Raw genomic sequence first — 23,111 nt, 5'->3', positions numbered from 1 at the left:
AGTGAATAACTCATGCACCACATATTCAAGGGGGTGTTGTATTTATACTCAATCAAGTCCAGGCCTTTAATGTAAATATTTCTAGGAGTGAAGGTACCGTGAGTCATCTATCAAAGTAAGTAACACGGTCGCTACCATTCTCAAACATAACATCTATGCAGTATATACATATACATACGTCCACACACACCCATCACCAATAACCATTTCCAGGTTCAAATGCAAAAAAGAAAACCAAATTATATTAGGCAAATAACCAAACATCTGAGCTTAGTCATGCAGCAGATGAAATATCTTTAGTAATAATTCGTCTAATTTTAGTCTGCAATGCACAAATGATGAAAGGTTGACTTTTATTTTTTAGACACAAGTTCACAATCTAAACAGTGTAAGATGAACAGTGATGCTTGCAGCAATATTGGCCTAACTACAGTCCTATTAGCAGGAAACAAGAATCATTCCAAGTACCTGAACAGCTTTGGGCACCACCATTGAGGGCAAACGTATTGGGTCTCACTAGAAAAACAGAGACACATTTTGGATCTTAGAGAATAGAACGTCCCTTGCTTACCTCGTGGATAACTTCTTAATCCATACATGCTGGTTCCTGTTTGAAGTCTATCTAGGCACTTTTGAGTCACCGTTCCATACACACTCTTTTTGAGACACAGTTTTTGCATTTTGTCCATAGCAAATTATCCTGCAAGTGGTCTTGTAATTATCTTTCTCAAATGATTAACCCCATTGTCAGAACAAACCTGATACAGAGGAGCAGGTTCTCAACACAGGCTGCAATGGACTGTCCCAGTGTCCCAGTACATAGGTTTACGGTGTCATGTAGATGCCTTTCACGCAGCCAAATCAGACACCTCTTCCTGACTATATTTATCTTGCTTGGGTGACCAGATTGAGTCTCTTATCTCTGGCACCACGATATATTCCTCGCTTTCTTTATATGGTACACTAATATATATATTCTGCCCGATTATAGAATATTTTAATTATAGTTTATAATTTGACATATGATACATAAAGTACCAGTAATATATGTTTTCGCTTAATTGGCTCCTTTCCATTGGCAGTTTGCATAGTGTGGCTGAATGCCAAATAACATAAAATAACATAACCAAGCATAACACAACATAGCATAACATCAATATTTATGCCACCCTAACACTTCCAAACAGCCTAATGATTCCTTCCCTCCCCAACACTTTACCTACAAAGTGCTCAGCCTCAGTGGCTCTTCTGAATTGCAGCAGTGACCATTTGAATGGTAAAAGGCGGTTAGAGTTAGTGGTGATGTCATATTTAGCCACCATTTAGGTTTGCAGAATACCTCCTCTGACCTGCAGCTAGATTCTTGGTGTGCGGGTGTTACACACATGACGAATGAAAGTGGGTGTCATACCTGAGACCCTTTGTGGTGAGCTTGTTTATTGCTAGTCCTTCTTCGGTTTCTATTAGAACTTCTGGGCTTCTTAAAATAACTTTTCTATGACTCTGTCTCTGCTGTGACCGAGGCAGGGTGCATATTTCACACTTATTGAGCACTTTGTTTTAGACATTTGAATATGTTAGTCCAAAATAAATGTAACATAAAAGTTCATATTCTGCAGAAACACTTCGAAGGGTGAAATTTAACTTCTGTCTTTCAGAGTGATCATTGTTGGTTCTCTTGGGCCCCATCATCATCACTGCACTGGGTCAAATCAGAGCCAAGAGCTAGTTTTTAAACCTTAGCCATAAAGGCTTTCTTGTTATAAGTACTGTGAATAGCACTTTCACAGCTCTACATGTGCTGGCTTCAGAAGGATGAAAGGTCCGAATCAGTCCTGCCAGTAGCCTGCACTGTGACTCACAAGCCAGACACACAGACACAGATTTTAGCATTGATCAAATAATACTTTTGGAAACCTATGACAAGCTATTCATCTTTTTTTAATCAATAATTTAAATACCCAGTAACGATTCATTTCATTTCTTCTCCAGCTGGAGCTCATCCTACACCTTCTTGTCCTCGAGGCTGGCGGCAACAATTAGGAAGAACTGGAGCTCAAGCCATGAAGACTGCTCCTCCAGGGGCTCCCGGCTTGCAGTGATAGAGGACAAGGACGAGCTGGTAAGGCATCGGTGATAATGGAGCAGACAGAGCAGTCTGGGTGTCAGTGGAACAGGAGCGGTAGAGCGGGTAAGGCACCAGTGATACAATAGCAGCAGAGCTGGTAAGGCGGGAAACATCCTTTTGTACGCGGTCATTATACCGCGTACTATTACTAAGAGTGCGTTACAACGCATGCACTGTAATAACGCGTAGCCTTTAGTACGCATGTTATTACTTCGCATGCGCTGTTACAATGCATGCGTAGTAATATGGGAGTCGAGGAGGCAGCGATGACGGCTCCGAGAATGCAGCGGCGACGGCTCCGGGCACCCACCTAGGAGATACAGACAAGAGGGACTGTTTCATTTTGTAGGGTTTGTGTTTGAGGAGGTGTTTTTAGCTGAAGGGTAGTGTTGTGGGTCCTGTAGGGTAGTATTTGTGTGTAGGTACAGGAGTGGGAGATGAGGTAGGATCGTGCAGGGGTTAGTGTTTTAGGGGTTAGTGTAGTGTAGTGTCGTGGTGTTTGTGTAGTGTAGGGTAGTGTCAGTGGGTCGTGCAGGGTAGTGTTTAAGTGTAGGGAGTGGATTGGGGTAGGGACAGGGTTGTGCTTGGGATTTTGTTTTAGGGTTAAGGGTACTGTAGTAGTGTTTGTGTAGTGTAGGGTAGTGCTTTAAGGTAGTGTCAGGGGGTCATGTAGAGAAGTGTTTCCGTGTTGGGTCAGGACTGGGGGTCGGGGCAGGGTCTTGCTTAGGGTAGTGTTTTAGGGTTTAGAGTAGTGTTGTAGTGTTTGTATAGTGTAGGGTAATGTTTTAGGGTTTAGGGTAGTGTCGAGGGTATGCATGGTAGTGTTTCAGTGTAGGGGATGGACTGGGGGTAGGGGCATGGCCGTGCTGGGTTAGTGTTTTAGGATTAAGGATAGTGTAGTAGTGTTTGTGTAGGGTAGGTTATTGTTTTAGGGTTTAGGGTTTAGGGTTGTGTCAGGGGGTTGTGCAGGGTAGTGTTTAAGTAAAAGGGATGGACTTGGAGTAGGGGTAGGGTCGTGCTGGGGCTAGTGTTTTAGGGTTTAGGGAAGTGTAGTAGTGTTTGTGTAGTGTAGGGTAGTGCTTTAGGGTTTAGGGTGGTGTCAGGGAGCATGCAGAGTAGTGTTTAAGTGAAGAGGACGTACTGGGAGTAGGGGTAGGGTCATGCTGGGGGTAGTGGTTTAGGGTAGTGTTGTAGTCTTTGTGTAGTGTAGGGTACTGTTGTAGGGTTTAGGGTAGTGTCAGGGGGTTGTGCAGGGTAGTGTTTAAGTGAAGGGGACGGACTGGGAGTAGGGGTAGGGTCGTGCTGGGGGTAATGATTTAGTGTTTAGGATAGTGTAGTCGTGTTTTAGTAGTTTAGGGTAGTGTATTTGTGAGGGTTTTGGTAGTGTTTTTAACTTTGGGATGTGTAGTGTATTTGTATAGTTTATAGTATAGTGTATTGTATTTGTATGTAGGGTTGGGTTTTATTATTACTAGGCAAGTTTTTAGTTTGCATACAGTAATACTTTCAATTTAATGGTATGCAAACTAAAAACTTGCATAGTAACATTTTTTGCTAAGAAAAAAGCGCGTAGTAATGGCATGCAACCCAATTACATGCGAAATAACGAGTCATATTCGGTAAGGCACCAGTGATTAAGGGTGGGCGGCCAGCTACGCTCCGTGCACGGAGTGCACGGAGTGCCGTCTCCTACGCATTTTGCGTAGCGGGCGTAGCCAGGCGGCACTACGCGCGCTCCGCAGACGGTGCGTAGCCGGCCGCCACCCGCCTCCCTCTCGCCCTCCCTAAATACATCAATAAAAGTATGAAAAGCTATTAAAAACACTTACCTTGTCTGCCGCGTCCCCGGGGCTCCCTCTCGCCGTCCCGCGATTCTCGCCGCCATTTCGGGTCCTAATGCGCATGCGCGGGCGGCCGCGCATGCGCATTTCTCATGAGGAATGCGCATGCGCGGCCGCCCGCGCATGCGCATTAGTATCCGGGTCGGTGGCGGCGCGAATCGCGGGACGGCGAGAGGGAGCCCCGGGGACGCGGCAGACAAGGTAAGTGTTTTTAATAGCTTTTTATACTTTTATTGATGTATTTAGGGAGGGCGGGAGGGAGGCGGGCGGCGCGGAGTGGGGCTACGCGGAGTGCGCGGGTGGGCGTAGTTGTGTGCCCACTTCGCGTAGCCCCACTCCGCACACTACGCCCAGGGTTACCAGTGATACAGGAGCAGGCAGAGCTGGTAAGGCATCAGTGATACAGGAGCAGGCAGAGCTGGTAAAGCACCAGTGATACAGGAGCAGGCAGAGCTGGTAAGGCATCAGTGATACAGGAGCAGGCAGAGCTGGTAAAGCACCAGTGATACAGGAGCAGGCAGAGCTGGTAAGGCACCAGTGATACAGGAGCAGGCAGAGCTGGTAAGGCATCTGTGACACATGAGCAGACAACGCTGTCAAGGCATCCATGATACAGGAGAAGGCCAATGTGTTATTTGTTCAGTTCTTGAGATAACTTATTCTGGGGTGCGGCTCTTTGAAAGAATTACTGTTAAGCAAAATAATGTTTACGAACATTAGATAGTACAATTAACTGCACTGAAGTGTGGGGACATGAAGATCTTAAAGACTAGAAAGCATTGAAAGATCTTAGAGTGGTAACACATGTTAAAAACATTAAGAGAACACAAGTCATCAGAGGGACAGGAGAAAATTGCTGATATTGTAAGATTGGATGTGAACTCTAGTAATTTAACTCAACAAACCTGTGTAGCTTGATGTTTCCCTTGACCAATGCGATGAAGGAGGCCCTTCTGTTCTGAGTTGGAAAAAGATTTTCATTTAGCAAATCACCTTTATTAAGGTCACAAGTTAATTCTTATCAATCTCAATTATCGGATATGAAAAGAAATCAATAATCAGTGCTGATCAATAAAACTCAGAATAAAATGCACTAAGCATTTTCTATAAAGGAAAAAATCCCTATTCTACGAAGTAGGAAAAATGTGGCAGTCAGAACCCATACAGAGTTCCATTTTGTGAGACTGAGAGAAAAAGCATAAAGCTTTAGCATCACAAGTCAGCTCAATAAATCAAGAAATATATCAGAGCAGATCTCCTCTTAAAAGGAGGTTCAAGAAACTCAGTAGAGTCTCAAAGCAATATGAGGAAAAAATGGCACAAGCATCTGGTAGTAAAGGTCCCCCCACAAGTAGCTGCAGAGAGTGTCTAGGAAAGTGCCTGGGTAAAAAAATTCTGGGTCTGCTCTAGGAACATGCACTATTATAGACTACACAAGTTATCATTGTTGCAGCTTGTGGTTTTCTTCTCTCTTCAGTCTGCCAATCATCTTTCATGGGAATATGATCACTTCTAGTCTAAGGTTAGAAAAAAACAATTGCTTCTACATAGCAGCTTTCAATGTAGTTTATTTCTTATCATCTAGCAGTTACATCTTGTCTATCCGTAATACACTTTCTTGTTTAAAAACTACTTTCCCATGTGGGATTTTCACCTCTATATCATTCTAAATAACAAAACCTATTTATTTGTTAGCAGCAATCATTGTGTAAGAGGAAACATTTGTACAATTAGATGAAAGAATTTAGGCAACAATTGTTCACTATAAAACCTGTTCATGGAAAGGTCAAGGAATTTTTTTTTATCCATGTTAATCCTTTTCTAGTCAAGTCTGCTTGTCAGGCAATGTTGCTTCAGCCATTCGAGGCCTAATATGAGTAAATATGGTTACCTACTACAATTTGCGCATTTAAACACATAATTTTTCATTAAGGCATAGTCAATCATTCTGAACATTATTATAAACTGTATTATTTTCTTATTGTTTGTTGCCTGCTTACCTCTAATTTTTGCTGACATTTGTTTTTGTGGGTCTTAGGACTCTCTGAACTTTACCACTTCTTACTAGTGCTAAAGTGCTTGTACTTAATTCCCCTAAACGATATCATCATAACATGATTGTTATATACCTAATTAGCATATTTAATTTACTTATAAGTCCCTTGTAGAGTGACATGCCATATACTCAGGGCCTGTAAATTCAATTCTACCAGTGGACCTGCAGCACTTAGTGTGCCACCCACTTAAGTAACACCCTAAAACATGTCCCAGGCCTGCCATTGCATCCTGAATGTAGTTTTTAACTACCATGTAGACTTGGCATTTAACCCCTGTGTCAAGCCTTAAACTCCCCTTTTGTTACATATAGAGTCACCCCTAAGGTAGGCCCTAGGTAGCCCATAGGGCAGGGTGCTGTGTAATTAAAGGATGGACATGTACTTTTAAGTTTTACATGGCTTGGTAGTGAAAAACTCAGAAATTCCCTATTCTCTACTGTGAGGCAACCCCTCCCATAGGATACCATTTGGGATTCCTTATTACATTTAATAAGCTGTCGTTTTCAATTGGAAGCAGGAAGCTATGTCATGTTTGATGTCTTTGGAATGTTAATGGAAAACCTATGTAATGGTAAAGTTGGGGTTTTCTATACAATTTTGAAAATGCCACTTTTAGAATTGTGACATTTTTCTTCCATGTACCCTGTAGCCTGTCTTGTGTCAAATGAACGGGTGTAGCTGACAGTTAGAATTCATGAATCACCCCCAAAGACAGTAACACAATAGAGGGATTAGGTATGCTTCAATGGGCCATCTGATGGCAGAATGGCGGGCAGCCTGTGCTCTGCCTTCACACAAAGGGCCTAACTGCCCTGCATTGTCACTACAGCCAGTTTTGAGCCAGGGCAGGGAAGTGAGGATATTCCATGTACTTCAAAGAATGTTTCCGGTAGCTTCTTCCACCTTGTGGAAAAAGGGCATGGGGTGTAAAAATAGAACCTTTAGACCTACTCTTAAGTTCACTATTGGACCTTTGGAAGGACTTTGCTGCTGTGACCTGCTGTGAAATCTGCCAGACTGCTGCTGTACCTGGAAGGACTGCTTTGCTGCCTTGAGCCTGTCTTGAACCATCAGAGGCCAGCCCTGCATTTCACCTCCACCAGGATTTCCAGAAGTGTTTCCAAGGGCTAATTTTCTGGTTCCCTGCTCCTAGTCACAGGGACGTAAAAGAGTTCCAGCAACTTGAAGCTCACCTGGACCCAGCCTGAGTAAGTCCTGCATAACCAAGAGTTGTCACAGCAATCCTGGACCCTTGGTTGTGGTGCAAAGATACCCAGATGGTTAAATCCCCAAACAGCGAAAAATATATTGGCCATTAAACTGCTCTGAGAACCAGGAGGAGACTGGGATCAACCTGCTCACCTATTCACTCGAGGAGCATCGCTGGTCGGATTGACTTCACGACTTCTCCCGCTATTTTCTCAGCAGCAGCAAAAGCTTTTTAGCTGTCCTTTGCCAAAGGTGTAACCAACCTCCTGGACCTGTCTTTGGCTACAGCCCTCTGCCTCATTTGCTGGAGATTTTCGACTTCCGTTTCAGCACTAAGGGGCCAATTACGATGGCGGACAGACTTAAGACCATCCACCATCATTGCGGGAAGTGGGACCGCCCGGCTGTAAGGCGGCGGTCCTGCACATGTGACTACGATGCGACTGCCAACGTGGCGGTCACATTGTGCATGTTTAACATTGTGGCAGGTGCTTCTGGATGCAGCACCAGCTGCAATGCTAAAAAATGCATGTTGTGCGTTTCCCTGCACTACAAGGCAGGCACCATGCAATGCCTGCCAACTGGTGCAGGGAAATGTTGATACCCCCAGTGTACACCCACCTCCCCCAGCACAAGGGGGGTCCTCAATGGTTCCCCAAAGTCAATCCCCACCAACCTTTCCAGGACGGTTTCACTGCCATGGAAAGTCAGGCGGGGATGCAGCATCATAATCGGGTGGACGGTGCCTGCTAGGCTCTGCCACCATTTTGTTGATGCAGGGTGGGTCCGCCAGGCAATCATAACGGTTGCCTCTGGTGGACCAGTGTGTCCGCCAGCACACTCCCCGCCATTGTAATCTATTTTGTTATAGTATGATCGGTGCAGGATACTTATTGTATCAACTGCATCACAACCATGTGGGGGGCTCATAACGCTTTCACTCATTCTCCTTCCTCAAATAGTCCCACATCTGTTTCCCAATTAACTCTTAATTTCGATCATATGTCTGGGGAGGTACAGATAATCTTCCAATACATTAGTGATATAACTTTCTTTCACAAGAGTTCATCTAAGACTCTATCCTCTAGTGGTGAGGAGTCCGCCACAAGCACACTATGCTTGGTATGCAACCAGTGCATACCTGGATTGAACAGCAGCTTGCCTCAGTGTCTGCCAGCTGGTATTCCTGCTTAAGTGTTTCGAGTGACGCCATATAACCATTTTTCCATGTGTACCAAACCTTACTTATACCAATTAGGTGACAGCTAGACAATTCCTCAAGTTTCCTCATCTCTGCAGGGTGTTGCTGTCCTAAAGCAGGGTCTTCATGGAAATCACTCCTTTCCAACCCAGGAATGTTGTGACCTGTCTCCAGATCCTGATTACCGTCTGTGTAAGAGTTGGTAAGAACATATTCAACATTTTTGTGTTAAAGCGTCCGAGTATCCATTGGATTGCATTGCATGTTAATCCACCCTTATTGCTGAATCATACAAGGCTGCAAAGACCCATTCATTCACCATTACCAGTTTTGAGGCCCAATAATAGTTTTGTATATTGGGTAGAGTTATTCCTTTTCCTCTAATAAGGTTTCCCAGGTCAATATGTGGTGTTAACCTATACCCCTAAAGGAGTCCCACTTCTGTTTCTTGTTGCCTACGTTTTCAAAAGCGTAACATCTTCTTTATATGTATCTAAAACTTTATTTAGGTTTCCTTTGACCTTACATTGTACATCTCTTGTGACATAGATTCTCAAGTAGTCAAACCCCTCCATGCAGAGCCTTAGTGGCCACTCAATTGGGATATCTGGAGAATGTTACTGTTAACATACTAATGGAGAAGGGGAGGTAAGGCCACCCTACATCCTCCCTTGTGAGAATGCTGATACAAACGAGTACGGTAGCTCAAATAGTAGAAATATAGACTTCGTTCAAGTCCATCAGTAGGTTGAGTCCGCCCTGGTGGCAGTGTCCTACCAAGGTGGGGAAAGGTTACTGATGATGAAACATGACACAAACTGTATGTGAGACTTTCTCCTCCAAAAGAATGGTCTTCCTACGTATCCTGACAATTCCTGTGATGTCCAAATTGGGCCCGGATATGTTTCCCAAATAGGGTAACGGTCTATCTTTCTATGAATTGAGCTACCATACTCATTTGTAATGGAATATCTAGATGATGTCTCATGAGTGCATATAAATGGGACTTCTCCCAATGTATGGTGTACCCCAACTAGTTGCCCAAAATGAAACGGTTTCGACGACTCTAGGCCTGGTCATCACTGATTTTGCAATATATAACAGCACATCAGTCACGTATAGTAAAAGTTTTTCATTCCATGTGCTACCCCATCTCAGCCCCCTAACTAGTGCATCTTCTCTCGCCCGGACCCAGTTCATGTCTTATAGCTAATATCATAGGTGAGAGTTAACACCCCATCCTAGTTCCTTTTCCTCACTGAAAGTGCTTTGATCATGCTCCATTAACTCTGTTCAAGGATACTGGCTGTTGATTTAGTAGTTTTACCCAGTTTCAATGAATCTATAAATACTGCCTTGTAGATATGGAGTGAGCAACGCTGCGCAAGTCGCTGCATTGCCTCACATAACTTTAGGGAGGCGGGCATTGCATCGGCTGTTCCCACTCAATGCCTGTAGGTTTTGACACATTCCCAGATTTACAACATGGCGTAAAGCTAGGAATGGTTAAAACAGTTCACCTCCCCAAGGATGGCGAAATGAGGAGAAATAACATTATTTCTCCTAGTTTTCTCCTCTATCCATGTGTGCTGCATTCACTATGACCAGTCATGTTTCATGACAAAGAGATTAACAGGGTTCAACCTTCATAGGTTATATAATTGGCTTAAAACTCTTCAAAATAGGGAGGACCCTCATATTCTATTGTTCTTAGATGCCGAAAAGGTAATTGATGCAGTCTACTGGTCATTCTTAAGACAATTCCTAGTGAAAAATGGGTTTGGTCCTAAAATGTTGAGCATGGATAGCCCTGTTATACACCGACCCTGTTGCCAGAGTGTAAATATCCTCAGAATTCCCTATTCAGAGGGGCACATGCCACACATGTTATCTGTCCCCGCTATAATTTGCCCTAGTGCTGGAACCACTTGCATGCATTATACATACCCACCCTGAACACCTTCTTGGTAAAAGAAAATTACCTGGGAGATGAAGCAATCTCGCTATATGTCACAAACCCCCTGCGGACACTCCCTAGACTCTTCCACATATTTCATACATATGGGGCACATGCAGGCTACAAGATCAATTGGGATAAGTCCTGTGAACACATAAACAAGTCCAAATCTTGTATGTAGGCGGTGTATGGAGGAATACAATGAATAATACCTGATACCCTTGTGTTGTATCCTCCATATATCTATGAGCTCCCAGTTCCCTATCTAGTCCTGGAACCCCCGCAGTTGTTTTATGTGTAGGAGCTCCAGGCAGTGGGGGGAAGGAACGGTGCAGGGCGACATATGCCACCCAATTAACGTAACCCCAAGGAGGAGAGAGTCTGGGCTCAAGAAAGCCAATGATGAAAGGGAATTTAAGAATGAAACCTGTTCCTAGTTGGGTGCATAAATACTTCCCAGGGTAAAGTTGCATCCCAATAGCCTCCCCATCACCAGGATGCATCACCATCTTTATTTACGATGATGTGTAAGGATTCAAATGGGACGCCTCCTCTAATCCATAAGAGCACTTCGTGTGCATAGGCAGAACAGGAGGTAGCAAAAAACTGCCCTCTCCATCTACGGCGTAATTTCACTACTTCACTCTGTATGAGGTGGGTTTCCTGCAACATGGCCACTGTATACCTCGTCTATGTAAGTAACTATGTAACTCATGGCATTTGCAGCGGATCCCACCCCTTTAAAGTTCCATGATAAGAATTTCCGGTTGCAAGGAGTATTTGCCATGCAAGATGATGTAAACTAGGACACCCAACTCCCCCCAACAACCTGTACCTCCAGGAGATGGTCACACTGTCCTGCAAACAACATCATAACAGATATTAACATATAGTCCATAAAAATTAAACTCCCCACCCCACGTGCCGTTCAGCAACTGGCCAACTGCCCACACTGGAGACCCATCAACAATAGCAACGGAGATCCCTAACCTATCAGAGGTGAGAGTATCCGAAGGGAGCTAGGCAATAGATCAGTGGTAACCGGAACTTGCCCTTTCCACGCCCGCCCATTATGTCCACAACCTCCAGGTGTAGCGCCCAACCTGGACCAGTGACTGATGAGCATAGAAAAAAAATGATGAAAGAATATGCAATTATATATCAAATAGAAGGCACTGAAAACCATTGAAAGCTACAAAATACAGAGCACAGTAAGTATCAGTTCCATACAAGAACTTCCCTAAGCTAAATAAAGCATGCACAAATCCTCAGGTGTGCCCAATGAACATGGGAGAAGAATGCATGGCCTCGCCATTTGTCTCAAAGCCCCAGTGAGTGGAGTTGTGTCTTGAGAGGCCTGGAAAGCATCCCTGAACCCCCTCGATTGGAGCCAGACCTATAACAAGTATCACCCCCGGCTGTATCAAAATCCCCTGCAACAATGAGCTACTCCACAGCGAAGCCTGCCAGTGTAGGTATGAAATCAATGATACATTTGTTTTGACCCTTAGTAGTGGTGTAAACAGAGACAACGCTGACAGAAGAAGATTGCCACATTTCCCTGCAAGAATATATCTATCCGTAATTTAGTCTGCAATATGAAAGTGGGTATATTTATGAATACAAAATAGCCATCCCTTTGTGTTTCATAGAGTAAGAGGAATAAAGCACAGCTGGGTGTAATCTATGTTGCATTTTATGCTAATTCTATTTTGAGAGATGTGTTCCTAGAGAAATATAATTGCTGGGGAAGTCCACCGGAGTGACCTCAATACTGACAATCTCTTATTCGCGGAACTAAGCCCCTTCACATTGTGCAACATGGCTATCTTCAAAATGTATGTATAGGTGTATGAGTTATATCAGTAGTGGTGTCTTCACATACCATAAGCCAGTGGTGGGAGGGAAGGCGCCAAAAGACTCACCTTGTCATCCAAGTGGGACCAGAAATAGGTGCATGACAGGCATTGATGTCCAGAAGGTTGGGATGAACATTGACACGATAAACATAAACAAAAAAAACATAACTACACAAGCTGCAAACTGTGCATTGCAAGAAACAACATAGAGGGGTTGTACTATAAGCCCAAGAGAAGTAAGAGAAACTCCCCAAGCCTCAAATGGGGTTTGAGAGGTATTCCAACCCACACATGATAACATTGCAGGGATGAAGGCAACGTGTCCTTAAGTGTGACCCATGCACAAATGTATCTAAGCACTTGTTTAAAGGCTGTCCAATGAGATGGACCAGTTGAGCCCCACTCCTACTCACATGGTAGCAAACAACTAAGGGGCATATTAACTAGGAAGTGGCAGAGCACAGTGTATTTACAAGGATACGATGGAGCCCTCCGTTTCCTCCTGCGCTGGGGCTAATTTTAGCTGCCTAGCGCCAACACAGACACCATTGCACCATAGTGCAAGGGTACTTGCCTTGTAGGGGAAGATTGTTTATGTGCAGGTAGGTGTTCTTCATGCACATCAACAATCTGAAATGGCGTTTTGCAACTTCTATGTGTGCTGCTTAATGCAGCACACATAGAAGTTGCGAAATGTGATACTTTTTTGATTGTTTATGTGCAGGAAAGGTCACCTTCCTGCACATAAACAATCCATGGCCTTTTGTTGTTTCAAATTGTGTTGCATATTGCAGCACCCATAGAAACAGGAAAAACTGTGAGAAATTAGATATTTCTCCTCATTGCGCCTGTTTAAGACCAGGTTTTTCCTGGTCTTAATTTTGGTGCTGCCCCATATTTACGCTGCTCTCGTAAAGTGTGTCTCATAACGATATCAACCATGTGCGGAGAGGTGACTGGGTGGGGACCACGCCAAAAAGGGATGCTTTTGATTGTGTGGTGGTTACATTTAGAAATGAAGCCTCTGTAAGAAAAGATCTTAATAGGTTTGCAACATCTCAGTCACTCGCAAAGCACAATCGAAGCCTGTCTTAAGGTGATTTTTATAGGCTGTCTAGCGCACCTCAATATCGTCCCATCCCTCTAGCGCACCTCAATATCGTCCCATCCCTCTAGGGCACCTCAAGATCGTCCCATCCCTCTAGCGCACCTCAATATCGTCCCATCCCCCTAGCGCACCTCAATATCGTCCCATCCCTCTAGCGCACCTCAATATCGTCCCATCCCCCTAGCGCACTTTACCCGTTTTGCAGTTACAACTTTTGTTAGATTTGAACATATTGGCCCTTTGGACCAAATAGATTGAATTACCAGCCAAGCTGACGGGTCCCCTCCCGCCCAACCTTCAGGATTAACACGAGATGGTTCGCCAGACCCTCCAGCAGCTGTGGGATGTAATATTGCGCTAAATTAAACAATCCAGAATTTAATAACTCTATAAACAAGCATTTGAAATGCAGTAGGTCTCGCATTTACACGAGGTTCAGCTATTGGCATTGTAAATGACAATGGGCCCGATGTAGGTAAAACGCATTTACCGATTTTAAAATACCGAATCGTACCGAATCGGTATTTCAAAATCGGAAAATGATATGTAGGAAAACAAAATCGGAAAATTACCGAATCGGTAGCAATCGGTATCGTGAGTCGATACGTACCGAATCGGCAAGTACCGATTCGGTATAGACCGATTCGGCCACTACCGAATCGGTAAATATCGAATCGGTAATAGCAATACACCCCATGGGTCAAAAGCCCAATAGGAACGCATTATAAATACCGAATCGGTATTTTCCGATTCGGTAGTAGCCGAATCGGTATTATCCGAATCGGCATTTACCGAATCGGTAAATGCCGATTCGTCGAGCAAGGAAACTGAAACAAAAGACATCAGCCAATGAGGTGGAAGCACCCTCCCCCACAGGGTGTGGCAACCCAGGCAGGTGCAACTCATCAGAACTTTCTGGAGAGGCAGCCTGAGCTGAGCAGCCACAGTGAGCAGCAGTGGTAGCAGTATCCAATCCCTGTGAAACATGGCAAGCAGCTCTGAGAGGCAGAAGGCAGAGCGCAAGCGGAAGAGCAAATTCAGCACCATGGAGCTGCAAGTGTTGGTGGAGGAGGTGGTGAGGGTACACAGGCAGCTGTATGGAAGGCTGTCCCTCACTGTTCCAGAGAGCACTAAGAGGAAGCTGTGGATTGAATTTGGGGAAAGAGTAAACGCTGTTGGTGTCACCCACAGGAGCCAGGACGACCTCAAAAAGAGGTTCTACGACATCCGCAGCCTCACAAAGAGGAAACTGGCCAAGCTGCACAAGCAGGCTGGACTAACTGGTGGAGGCAAGAACCGGGCGCCACCCCTCACTGACCTGGAGGAACTTGTGGCGACTACCATTGAGAGCGCAAGTGTCGTGGGCATTGGGGACCTGGATAGCTCATCCCGAGCTACAGCTACAGGTAAGAAGCATGCGCAACTTGACACACCATACCAGACACCTCCCCTTTAGATCCAATGCACAGCCAAACCCCAGCCCAGTACTGCTAGCAACAGACATGAGCAATGCATCATGCTAAATGTAGTCAGCAAAAGTACCCAAAAATGCCACTGCAGAAGCATAATAAAAAGAACTGTAATACTGCATCAAAGTATTTGTAATGAGATGTGCAATGCTTTAATAGTAGTGACTGTAATACATTAGCACTCAGTTGACAAATGCTTCTTTATACCTAGGGGCACCATCAGGCGGGGGAGCAGCAGCTACTCAAGCACCAGCTCCAGCACCATCAGCCAGTGCGGTGGCAGTGCCAAGCACCAGTGTACATACACAGGAGGAGGACAATAGCAGTGACACTGGACATTCCCTCACCTTTCCACACTCCCCCCGACTGTCTCTGTCTCAGACGCCCCATTGCAGTTCTCCCCCGGAGAACTCACCACCACAGAGCCACCCTGCACCTGCCACATCTCCTGCCAGGAGGAGAATTGTTGCTCCATTAAACCTCATGGAGGGAGCAGCAGGTCAGGCTCCAGCACTAAACCCTGTAACACCTGTGTCACCCCAGCACACACAGCAGGGCAGCAGAAATCCCCGGAGGCCACGTGCATCCAGCAGTCCACTTCCAGCACAGGAGGGCAGGGTGTTCCTAGGGCTGGAGGGCAGTATGGTCAGAATCGAGAGAATGCAGGCAAAATCAATCTTGGCCTGCCATCGCCAGTTGCGGCTGCACAACCTGCAGATGGGGGAGATGGCACAGGGATTCAAAACATTTGTTGATAGCAACAAGGACAATGCAACAGGTATTGGGCGAATGACCACTGCCATCACCCAGCTCTGCAATAAAATGGATGAACATGAGCACTGTCGCCGCAGGGATGCCCGCGTGCAGAATAGGTCTATCAACTGCCTTGCTGCTGCAACCGCCCAGCTATGCCAACGTGGGGCAAACATGGAGGCCAGCCTCACCCAGAACATGTCAGAGGTGACTAGGGGCATGGCCCGCATTACCACCGCCATAGAGACACTACTTATTTCGAACACAGTTGTTAATCCTGCCCTGGGCCTGGGCGAGGCTGGGGACAGCAGCAGCCGCAGCAGCCCGGCCAGCGCAGTGTCTGAGCCGCGCCGGAGCAGCAGGCGCTCAGCTGAGGCTGCTGGTCATACAGAAGGGGGTGAGCCACATCCTAGTGGGGCTGCTAAGCGCAGCAAGAAATAAGACTGCCAGGGCGGGTGAGGCAACCCGGACAATTGACATTTAACCACATCTTGTTTACCTTTTCTTTTTTTGCACATCAGTGCAGTAACGTTGTTGCAACATTATTAAATTTCTTTTTTGAAAACATACATTGACCTGTCTGTGCATCTGTACTCACTCAGAAATAGTTGGCTGTTATCTCCTCACGCCTGTATCTGCCGTCACTTGGTGCAGACACTCCAGCAGGTTGTGGTAGTGGCACAGCATTGTCATCGTCAGGGTCCTCGTAGTCGGACAACTCAACCTCAGTGCCTTTCCTGACTGCAAGGTTGTGCAACATTGCACAGACAGCAATTATCTTGCAGCAGGTGATGGGGGTATATTGCCTTGCACCTCCGCTCTTGTGCAGGCATCGGAACCTGCTCTTCCAGATGCCAAAGGTCCTTTCCACTACATTCCTCGTGCTTTTGTGGGCACGGTTATACCTCCTTTTGCTGGGTGTTGAGGGGTTCAGGTAGGGGGTGAGAATGAACGAGCGGAGGGCATATGCACTGTCGCCTAGAAGGAAAAGGGGTGACATTACTCACATGCATACATGTACTTCACACTGCTATTTAGGTTATGGGGGTCTGACACTGTGTCTTACCTAGGAGGTATCCTTCACCAAATTCCCCTGCCATCAGCCGTGCATAAATTCCGCTATTCTGGAAGATATAGGAGTCGTGGGTACTCCCCGGAAACTTCGCAACCAGGTCAGTGATGACACACTTGGCATTGCAAATCACCTGGACATTTATGGTGTACCGTGACTTCCGATTGCGGTATACGTATTCCGTGTCAGCAGGGGGGCAAATCGGAATGTGTGTGCCATCTATGCAGCCAATGATGTGGGGGAATCCTGCCATCTGGTAGAAGTCTGCCTTGGTCTGTACCAGTTCTGCATGGGTTGCAGGGAAGGAAATGTACTGGTCCATTCTCTGGATCATGGCGTCAAGGAAGTTGTGGAAGAACCTTGACAGGCTGCTCTGGGTCACCCCTCCTGCCACAGCAACTACACTTTGATAGCTGCCAGACGCCAGCAGGTGTAGGCAGCATAGCACCTGCACATGCACAGGGATTGCGTGTGCCCTTGGGGTGGGGTGCTGCAACAAGGGTTGGAGGTCCCTAATGAGGTCTATGATGGTCTCTGAGTCCAGCCTGTACCTCTGTAGGATCTCTGCATCTGTGAGCATGGACAGGGTGATCCGCTCTCTATACACCTGCTCCTCTCTCTGCCATTCCCTCTCTCCTTCCTGCTGTAGCCGTAGCCGTCTTGCTATGACATAGAAAGCTGCCATGTTGCAAGTAGAACTGCATTTTGGGTCCTTTTTTATAGGTTGCACCTGGTTACCACCTGATTCCAATCCATGGTAATTACCGAATCTGAAATACCGAATTTGAAGCAAATTCGGTATTTCAGTGCTTACCTACATCTCAATCTTCAGCTTTTCACAACGAATCGGATTATCACCGAATCGGTAATTATACCGAATCGGTACGTTAACGATTCTGTAAAATCACCGATTCGGTAGAATTCCGATTCGGAAAAAATAAGGAATCTGAAAAATCTCCGATTCGGTATTCTACCGAATCGGAGATTTTTCAGATTCCTTATTTTTTCCGATTCGGAATTCTACCGATTCGGTGACTTTCCGATTCGGTAATATCACCGATTTTGTCGGATTTAGGCCTCCTACATCCCGATGGCTCATTTCCGATCGGTAACGGCCGAAAATACCGATTTTCGGCCGTTACCGACCGACCTACATCGGGCCCCTAGCCTTTTATTTATGTTTTAAAAACTAAAAAAGGCATTGTCATTTGCAAGGTCAATAGCTCAAACTCGCGTGAATGCGAGACCTATTGCATTGCAAATGCTTGTTGTAGCATGCCAGTCTCCCAGGGTGGCCTGCTCCTATAAATGCTGTATGGCTGACAGTCTTATGACTGCATCGCACTTACTGGAATAGTCCCAGTAGATGGGGAAGATGGGTGGGTGGGAAGGAGAAGCAATGGTCAAAAACAAAGGTGCAAAATTCAGCTCAGAAGTTTTGTTTGAAAGGCTAACCTTAAACCTTACGTCACAGCTGTTAACATCCCCCCGAACCCAAATTGACCATTCACAATCACTCACATTGTAGCCAACATTGCACTGCTTGTTAAGATTATGGCTAGAGCGGCCGACTTTGAAGCTGGGTACCAGGTTGGGGTCTGGCGGTAGGCTCTGGGCAAATCACTTTATCTCCCCATGCCTTAAAAAAAGGAGTGTGTCCGTCTGTAAGGCAGTCAGTGCTCCTGTAAAGCGCTTTGATTCCTGTGGTTCGATTTCGTGCTATACAAAACTGCAAAAATAATAATAAATAAAAAAAATGCTAAGAGTGATTTCACAACTCCGAGAATGTAACATTGCTGGTGGCTAATAACCAGACAACTGTCAGCAAGCTGGGACATGTCAAAGCATATATATGACTCTCACCCCCAAAGCTGCTCTTATCAACTGGGTGGATGGATGGATGGATATGTTTTTATATAGCGCAATATCATCGCCAGGTCTCAAAGCGCTTTGCATTGGGAACCCATCCTGGTTTTTCCCTGTGAGATAGCCCCAAGGTGAAAGCCAGGCCTCCCGCCGCGGGGGTCCGTAGTGGAGATTAAGCAAGCTATTGCCCAGAGTTGCAGAGTGTGAACCTGTGATTCGAGTAGGCACCGAAGCGAGAATTACCGAGTCCGTGGACATTTTGGGCTCAAGACCCTGCCGCGTCGTGAATTGAACCCTGGTCCCGGGTCTGATCTCAGCGTCCGGGTCTGCCTCCTCTAACCAGTGAGCCACACAACTGCGAGACATCCATCTACCTTGTGTGTTTTTCTGGCTAAATTCTAGTATTTTTTTATGTAATATCTGCTGTTCGAAATCAAGAGTACTCAGAAAACTTGTCTGTCCTAAAATACGGGATGGATTGCTAGAACCAGGAAGCCAAGAAATTACCCGAATTAAACGAGCTTCCCGACCGACATGGGAGAGTCATTTCTGTACAGTGCCTGCTGCATACGTCCTTATGTACAGGATGGTGTCTGGCCCCACGTGAAAAGCATTTCTCAAGTTTACTAAACTCCTAGGGGAGTCCCACATCCCGACAGTGCTTTTTCTATGCATTCTGGGAGTCGTAGTCCTATTATAAAAATCAGCACTACAAGCACCAGAATGCAAAGTGGAACTAGGACTGGATAGGCATGGGCTTGAAAAATGTGGACCTCGTACATGTGGGTGACTTCCCATCAGTGAATTTTAGGCATAAACAGAACTAGTACATGTAGGGCTCATTATTAATGGAAAAAAGACACTACAAATCCCAGCATGTGCAGCGCCGTTACTAACTGAAAGCTGCGAGCCTGGACAAGGGAATCTGTTAAAACGTGCATTGCGTAACAATGCTCTTTGCATTTTTTTTCGTGTTGGGAACCTATATTTCTTTTGCGATACTTCGATAGTAGAAAGCATCCTTTTTGCGGTCTTGTGCTTGTCACATCCGATTGGGCTGCTAATTGTCAGTAGTCCGTCTGGTGAATTTGTCATTGAGTTGTGATTGAACTTATCACTTTACTTATCACAATAGGTTTCAACGGTGATAATTGACGGCCATTGTGTCCAATCGTTGCTCCTGCTTTGCCTTACAGCAGACAGTGACCCAGGACCGGGACCGGGGCTCCAACACGGCTGTCCGTCAATTCGGATCAGACACGCGGTTCACACACACCCAGCTGTGCTTGCTTGCTCCTGCCTGACGTCAGAGCTACTGCTTGACATTGTGTCCAATCAATAGACGCACACACACCTCATGTGTCCCCAATGGTGAAAAGAAATGTGAGAGTGGGTGTTGCATATCACATATAACGAGCGCAGACACTTTGAAACCCATACTAAGTAAAAACAAGCATTTGCAATGCAATAGGACTTGCATTTACGTGAGGCCTATTGCATTGCAAAAGGGATTTCCGGGCGGGCGGGCAGCAAGGGGGCGACAAAGCATGAACAACGTGAGTCCTATGGGGGGAGAAGGCACGGACTACAGGAGGAGGGGGTAGCTGAAGGCACAGGAAGAAAATAGTGCTCACAATCTAAAAAAACATACCATGCAACACTCGAAGTAAAGGGGCCACTGGCCATGGGAGGATACAAATGACAATATGTCCGTCATAAGGAGGGACTAACAAGCCTAAAACCACTCGGAAGGCAGCATTTAGCAACTAATCCAATGAAAAAGATGGGAGGAGCTTCCAGGGAGCTTACACTTCATATTGAATACTACATGCCTCGCAAAGCGATCAGCGCATGCGCGCTGCCGCTTATGGCTCAACCTAAAAACTGGGACATTATCTGTGCCATGCAACCTGGATACAAGAAGCTGTGCACATAAAGGTGGTATATGTATTTTGGAAGCCTGCAAGTCCATCTCCAGCAGGCAGGGCAACAGGGGTGCTAGCTACACTTGTGTCTGTTCTGATCCCTGCCTCAAAAGTGTCTAAAGGATGCTTGGCCTGAACGATTTTGACCTCTTGATGGTCAACTATTATTATAATTATTTTAAAGATTTTAACCTGGAGGTAATGGTCCCCCCCGACGATATTATATCTTTTCTCCGCAGTACAAACTGTAAAACCGTGTTGATGTGGGCAGAGGATTTTAACATAAAGTTGTCTAAATAAAACGATAAGCGGGTGTGTTGTATAACAAGTGATGCTGCTCTTCTTTACCTCATTGTGTGCCCTCCTTCGTAGCCCGCTATATACCTGTTTATTGTGTTACTCTCCTTAAACCATTTGTCCTGTGATTATGCGATTATTCCTGTTTTGTATTCTTACTTGATGTCGATATTGCAGTTGTCCTTCTTTCCATCCTTTTGTAAAGCGCTCTGATATCCTTCGGGATCTTGTTCACGCTATATGAAACTTTATAAATAAATAAACAAACATGGAGAATGAAAATTGAACTCACTTTGCTCTCACTGTATGTGGGGAAGCCAAGAATACCCTGATTTTAGGCCTTTCTTTGCTTTCAGCGAGTAATGTGACAAAAAATGAAAATGAGGAAAGGGTACTCCTTATTTTTACGGGTTGCATTGTGGGTAGTACTATTGATTAAATCTTTATGTCACACGATCTGGCTTTCTGTTCCCAGAATTTCACAGTTGCACTAAATTGCTCGCCTAAGCTATGGTCACTGGTGGAGGAGATGGGGTAGCGAATGACCTTTTAATGCTACTTAAGTGTTTACATCAGCATTTAAGTGTGAAAGTGCTCTTTGGTCCGCAGGGTGAAATAACACCCCCGATAATTTCTACAAGAGGAGTCAGGCCGGGATGTATTTTTGCTCCAATCCTTTTCCTGCTATATATAAATGGCACTGCCATGCATTTAGCTGGTTTAGGACAAGATATCCCGGGTATGAGGGGCTATCAAATATCCATTTTATTATATGCGGATGATGCGGTGCTAATTGCACGAACCTTAAACTTGCAAATATTACTGGATGACTTTGTAACTTATATGTCCACTTTAGACCTTAAAATTAGCTATGTTAAATCTTTTGTAATGATATGCGAGCCACAAAATACAAACACTAAAACATATACGATGGGAAGTGCAATACTAGAGAAAGTTCATATTTTTACTGATTGGGATTTATTTTTAGCTCGGCTCAGTCATGGAAACAGCTACTAACTTTCAGGGTAAATCATTTCAGAAGTGATGCTGAAGCAATCTTTGGATTCTCTCAGACACTAGGACACAATCAAGTTTAAGAGCTCATTCATCTCTATAAACAAAAAGTGTTTCAGCAGAATCATATGGAGCTGGTTATTGGGGATATACAATAATAGACGTTTTGGTGGAAAACTCAATTTTGCGAAGACTGTATAGGTCCCCCCAAGTGTAGGGTAGTGTTTTAGGGTTTAGGGTAGTGCTGGGGAGTCGTGCAGGGTAGTGTTTGAGTGTAGTGACCAGGCTGGGGGTCGGGGAGGGTCGTACTGGGGGTAGTATTTTAGGGTTTAGGATAGTGTTGTGGTGTTTGTGTATTGTAGGGAGTGTTTTAGGGTTTAGGGTTGTGCTGGGGGGTCGTGCAGGGTAGTGTTTGAGTGTAGGGATTGGACTGGGGGTCAGGGGTCGTGCAGGGGGTAGTGTTGTAGGGTTTAGGGCAGTGTTGTGGTGTTTGTGTAGTGTAGGGTGGCGTTTTAGGGTTTCGGGTAGTGCTGGTGTCATGCAGGGTAGTGTTTGAGTGTAGGAAACGGACTTGGGGTCGGGGGAGGGTCGTGCTGGGGTAGTATTTTAAGGTTTAGGGTAGTGTTGTGGTGCTTGTGTAGTGTAGGGTAGTGTTTTAGGGTTTAGGGTAGTGTTGTGGTGTTTGTGTAGTGTAGGGAAGTGTTTTAGGGTTTAGGGTAGTGTTGTGGTGTTTGTGTAGTGTAGTGTTTTAGGGTTTAGTGTAGTGCTGGGGGGTCATGCAGGGTAATGTTTGAGTGTGGGGACCGGACTTGTGGTCGGGGAGGGTCGTGCTGGGGCTCTCGTTTTAGGGTTTAGGGTAGTGTTGTGGTGTTTTTGTAGTGTAGGGATTGTTTTAGGGTTTAGGGTAGTGCTGGGGGGTCATGCGGGGTAGTGTTTGAGTGTGGGGACCGGAATGGGGGTCGGGGAGGGTCGTGCTGAGGGTAGTGCTTTAGGGTTTAGGGTAGTGTTGTGGTGTTTGTGTAGTGTAGTGTTTTAGGGTTTAGGGTAGTGCAGGGGGGTCGTGCAGGGTACTGTTTGTGTGTGGGGACTGGACTGGGGGTCGGGGAGGGTCGTGCTGAGGGTAGTGTTTTAGGGTTTAGGGTAGTGTTGTGGTGTTTGTGTAGTTTAGTGTTTTAGGGTTTAGTGTAGTCCTGGGAGGTCATGCTGGGTAGTGTTTGAGTGTGGGGACGGGACTGGGGGTCGGGGAGGGTCGTGCTGAGGGTTGTGTTTTAGGGTTTAGGGTAGCGTTGTGGTGTTTGTGTAGTGTGATGTTTTAGGGTTTAATGTAGTGCTGGGGGTTCGTGCAGGGTAGCATT

General features: G+C 45.6%; 1 pseudogene; it reads left to right on the top strand.

Moving 5' to 3' along the window:
- LOC144769747 (killer cell lectin-like receptor subfamily B member 1B allele A) overlaps positions 1–23,111 on the top strand; it is a 157,150-nt pseudogene that overhangs the window by 48,261 nt on the left and 85,778 nt on the right.

Source organism: Lissotriton helveticus, chromosome 7 (assembly GCF_964261635.1).
Source record: "Lissotriton helveticus chromosome 7, aLisHel1.1, whole genome shotgun sequence".
NCBI lineage: Eukaryota > Metazoa > Chordata > Amphibia > Caudata > Salamandridae > Lissotriton > Lissotriton helveticus.
The sequence above is the reverse complement of the archived record's forward strand: the minus strand, read 5'-3'. Positions and strand labels throughout refer to the sequence as shown.